Source organism: Bos indicus, chromosome 3 (assembly GCF_029378745.1).
Source record: "Bos indicus isolate NIAB-ARS_2022 breed Sahiwal x Tharparkar chromosome 3, NIAB-ARS_B.indTharparkar_mat_pri_1.0, whole genome shotgun sequence".
Taxonomy (NCBI): Eukaryota; Metazoa; Chordata; class Mammalia; order Artiodactyla; family Bovidae; genus Bos; species Bos indicus.
This window is the reverse complement of record NC_091762.1, coordinates 56,954,483-56,960,005: the sequence shown is the minus strand read 5'-3', so window position 1 is coordinate 56,960,005 and position 5,523 is coordinate 56,954,483.

Sequence of the window (5,523 nt, the reverse complement as noted above, 5' to 3'; positions counted from 1 at the left end):
AAATTTGGGTCCAGGAGTCAGGTTTGTGTCAGTGTTCTCCTAGCTCTCCCCACCACTTTCATGGTCTCTTGCTTACATGATCTTGCACCCCAGCTCCCTCCCAGCTCTCAGCTGCTGGTTCCTTGAGCTCCCTGGCACCCTGCCCTCAGCGTCCCTTTTCACTGACGACTCTTATGCAGCCCCTTGCCTTCCTCTGCCCTTAACAATTTTCACTCTGCTCCACCTGGACAGCCCTTTTCTTCTATTACACCCAGAACTGCCCCTCCTTTGAAGCCTCTGGCAGTGACACCCCTGTTTCTAGTCACCATCTGTCTTCCTTCCACCTGCAGAGCCTTAGTGAAATATCCATGACTTGACCCTACCCTCCTAGTCCTGAACTCTTTCTAGGCTTCCCTCCCTCCCCACACACCTATACAGAATACCAAGGGAATTTCTCTTAACAACCTTGTGAAGCCCCTTCCATTCCCAATCTTCAGTTTCATCCATTCCCTTCATTGGTGGCAGAAAATGGAACAACCTTGGCTAATAATTCCACTTATCACTTATGGTGTCTGGTGGTAAGTTGAGCACTCAACATTGGCCTTTCTTCAACTCTGCTAGACTTACTGTTACCTTCGTTTCTGACACACTGTTTCGGGCTATGACTTTTTGTAGGAGACAGGTGCCCTGTCTTCCAGATTATTATATTTTCCAGCATTTCCCCCCTCCTTCACCATAATGTTAACACAGATGTGTGGAAAAGAGTGTCCACCAAATACTATATCCAGGTGAGCCGATCTATTGATCATTGGCCAATCAGATTTTTTTTTTTTTTGACAATTTGTTCCTGTATCATTGAAATAGGCTGCACTGTACATGAGCTATAGCCAGTGGATTTCTGTTACTTCTGACCCAAAGCTTTGACAAGATCACCACAGCCCTCAAGTCTCAACACTGCTCATGTTCCCCTTACTGTCTTTATTTTTTTAGTTAAAAAATACAGGCTCTTTCACCAGAAATCCCTCAGTTTTTCTCCAACAGTTTTTAACTACATTGTGTACTAGTTCAGCCTTGTCTCAGAGACATTCCTATGTGATTTAATTTTAAAAAGACAATTAGGAGTTTATCTACATTTGTTAAGCTATTTCTGCTACTTATTTTATGTTTCCTATTTATTATCTTTTATCTTTTTTTGTTTTCCTTCTATTTTGTGTGGGCTGATTGAGTTTTTTTTATATTCCCTTTTCTTCTGTTGGTTTGGAACTTATGCTCACTGTTTCTATTCTTTTCATGAATTTTTCTAGACTTTTAATATATATATTCAAACTTACATCTTCTCATCAAAGCTTAATCAGTGTCTCCATCACTCTTCCTGGAAGCTTTAAGTTTCATACTCTCATCTGAGTAAACTTTCATTGATCTTACATTAGAATGATCTAGTATTGGAGTTATATACACAGGAATTATTTTTATAAACACAGGAATTATTTGTGTTATTATTTATAATCAATACTTTTTTAGATTTACTAACTCATTGTACCATTTTTTTCCCCACACAGTTCCTTTTCCCTCCAAGGTTAATTTATGTCCCTTACTGAATACATCTTTGAGTAGCTTTTTAAAGGAAAGAGCTTGTGGTCAATAATTTTCTGAATCCCAGTTGTTGAGCTGCAGTTTGTATAGAATTCCTGATTCATAGCACTTTTCCCTTATGCTTTGAAGATTATTCTATAGACCTGATAGTCATTGCTGTTAATGAGAAGTCCATTGTCATTTTTTCCCTTACCTTATTGGTTGTCTCTCTTTTATCTCTGATTCTTTTATGTTCTCTTTAATTTTAATATTGTATACTTTTACTATGATATACCTAGGTGTGAATTTTTAAAACTTCATGGGCTTTCCCAGTCTCAGAACTCATGAGTCCCTTCAGTTCTGGAAAATTCTGTTACTATCTCTCTGTACTCTCCCCTTTGCCCTTCTTCTTTCTAGTCTATTCTTATGAAATGACTAATATGAGATAAATGGTGGAGTTTTTAAATCATTTCTCTATGCTCTATGTCTCTTAAATTCCCCTTTTTTCCTCCCAGATTTAATCTTTTTTGATAACTTTTTGGGCACTTACCTCAGGTTTTTCAGTTTGCCTGTGTCTACATTTTTAACAAGTTATTTCATAAATATTTTTATTTATTTTATTATTTATTGGTCCTCTTTTGTGAATGTTATCCCTTTTTAATCTCCAAGAATTAAAAAAGCTACTCATTTTAATGTCCTTTCTGTATCATTCAAATATGTCTCTATTCTTGGGTTTAACCTTCTCCACTCTTCTGGTTATTGGCTTTCCCTCCTTGATAAGGATTTTTAAAAGTACAGTTTTGAATTTTGTTTATAAACTCATCCTCTCATTTTCTTGGGACCTGTTGTTCTTATGGGGATGGTTTCATGGCAGCTTTTGTTCCACTCCTACAGCCTATTTCTGACCAAGGCTTATAGCTGTGATTCAGATGGGTCTATCACCCTGCAGAAATGGTGAAATTCTGGAGCCTTCCCCTGAATGCATTGTCCTAGTTCTAATACAGGAACTCAGGGCTTATCCCTGTTTATGGACAAGTGGCTTCTTTTTAGCTATAATTTCGGGCTGATGGACAGAGATGGGATTTCTTTGGAAGGAATGATGTTAAGCTGAAACTCCAGTACTTTGGCCACCTCATGCGAAGAGTTGACTCATTGGAAAAGACTCTGATGCTGGGAGGGATTGGGGGCAGGAGGAGAAGGGGATGCCAGAGGATGAGATGGCTGGATGGCATCACTGACTTGACGGACATGAGTCTGAGTGAACTCTGGGAGTTGGTGATGGACAGGGAGGCCTGGCGTGCTGCGATTCATGGGGTCGCAAAGAGTCGGACACGACTAAGCGACTGAACTTGAACTGAACTGAATGACAATAAAGCACTATTCTGACTTCTAGTCTCAGGTAGGTGGTTTGTATCCATTTTACGCACTGGATATTTAATTTTCACTTAACAACTTGGTTTCTCAGTTGTTTCTCTAGCTTTCAATATCTCTTTTTAGGGAGACCTCTCTGTTTTGTTCTGGGTTTTGTTTTTTTTTTTGTTTGTTTTATATTTTGTTTGTTTATGGAATATGTTTCTTTTTGTTTTTAAGTATGTATGATTTTTAAAAATTTGTTTAGTTTTTAACTCAATGGTATATGAAAAAGCTTAATATGTCTTTTTTACAATACATACTTTGTTTCTTAAAATTTACATTCACCTTACTTATAAATTACTTTTTACTTCCGTATTTACAATGCCATAACGTTTTTATGTTTATATTTTATTCTACAATATAGCTGTTTTATTATTAATTTAATTTTTATTTTTATAAAACCAATACATGTATATTATTTTAAAAGTCATGTAGTACTAAAAAGCTTGTAATGAACCAAAATAGTTTTCCTTCTCTCTGAATCGTATGCCCAAGAGACAAGCACTCTCATTTCGGCTCTTTCTCCTGATATTTAACTTTGTATTTCTAATAATAGCCGATACTGCTTACCATGTAATAGTCACTGTTCTAAGTGTTATTACTTCATTTAATGTAAATAATATGCTTATTTCTTGACTGATAAATTTTAGGAATATTTTATTGTATTTTTGCCATAGTAGATAAAACCTTAACTCTTAGATATCTTCTTCTCTCCCTTTCCACATATTTATTTAAATAAAACAATTTTAGTTTATTATGTACATGTAAACATTGTCCAGTGATGAGCTATGGTGAATTGCAACTATATTTCTTTCCTTGTCCTGCCCTTTTTTTCTGCTGAAAATGACATGGCCTTAATTTTTTTTAAGTCTCTTTTTGTATGCTTATGATTAATTTTTCAAATCTTTTTATATCTCTACTATAAATAAACAGTTTTGTCAAGGGACTCATGCACAGAAGCTCTAACTTTTCTAGAGAACTTCTCCCCCCAGACTACCTCTCCTTGCTCCAACATGGACTTTTTTCTTTCTGAAAGATTTCACAGACGTCATTATCTGATGCTTTTGCCTCTTTTCTGATATGTTTTCTAGATTTCATGTCTTTCTTTTTCTTTGGTTTATTTCTTGTTTTATTGACACCTGCTTTCCATTAACTTTCTAAACATTATGTTTTAGTTCTTGCATGTCTAAAATGTCCCTTTACTACCCACATGACTGGCTGGGAATAGAAAGCTAGATTGCAAATCATTGTCACTTAAAGTTTTGAAGATATTGCTAGTGGTGAATCTGATGCCAGTTGGGTTGGTTTCTTTGTAAAGGGTCTAATTTTCCCCATCTGGGAGTTTTGTGATTTACTCCTTAATCCTATATACCACTACAACCCAGGAATTCTGAGCTTTCATAGTAATGCGCTTTGATGTGAATTTTTTTTTTGAGGGCAGTGGTTGCTGATAGTGTTGTCATGATTGTTTAATTTTGGGGGCTGAGTTCAATTTGCATATTAGTTGTTTAATCCTCTGCTATTATCCTGGTTTTCAATTCTTTAAAAATTTTTTGACTTATTTTATGGTCTAGTATATGTTCTATCTTGGTGACTATACAACTGCGCTTGAAAAGAAGTTGGATGATGGATTGCATAAATATCTAGAAATATCAATTAGGTCATGTTGATAGTGTTATTCAGATCCTCTGTGGATAGGGTGATTTTTTTCTAGTTTTTAATGAATTGTTGGGAGAAGGGTGCTTAAATCTCCCACTACGATTGTGGATTGTATATTACTTCCTCTAAACTTTTTTTTTTTTGTATTTTAAAGTTGTTACTATGCACATACAAATTTATGGTTGTTCTCTCCTTCTGATGGACGTAGCATAATTATTATAAAATTTCCATGTTTGTCTTTGGTGTACTATTTGCCTTGATGTCTATTTTGTCTGTTGTTAATCTAGCCACTCCCAGCTTTTCTATGTTTACTGTTTGCAATATATATCTTCTTTTTATCCATTTACTTTCAACCTATGTGTCATCACATTTAAAATATGTCTTTAAAGTCTGAATATTGTAGGATCTTCCATTTTAAAAATCACTTTTGATCATTTTGCTTTTTGGGGGGAGGAGTTAAGTGCTTTAACATTTAACGTAATATGTTTAACTTTAGTTTGTCTCTTCTGAATTTTATTCCTCTTATTCTCTTTCCTTCCTTCTTTTGGATTGTTCGAATATTTAATATATCTATTGGCATTTTAGTGGTGCCACTTTGCATTATTTTAATTAATGCCCATAAACTAGTTCCTTCTGTATCAATCAGGGTCCTATAGGGAGATAGAAACTGTACCAGTTGTTGAATAGAATTTAATATAAAAAAGTGTTATCCAGATAACTAAAAAGGTAGAAAGAAGATGCTAAGATATTGTGAAAGTGGGAAGCATGTATCACCCTTAGGGCTGAGAGAACAAAGGGAAGAAATTGTAATTATTGAAACTTAGAAGCTTAAAGAGGAGCCCCAAGGAGATGAAGCCAGACCTCTGAGGAGAAGTGATGCGTGCCCGGTATTGCTGTCTC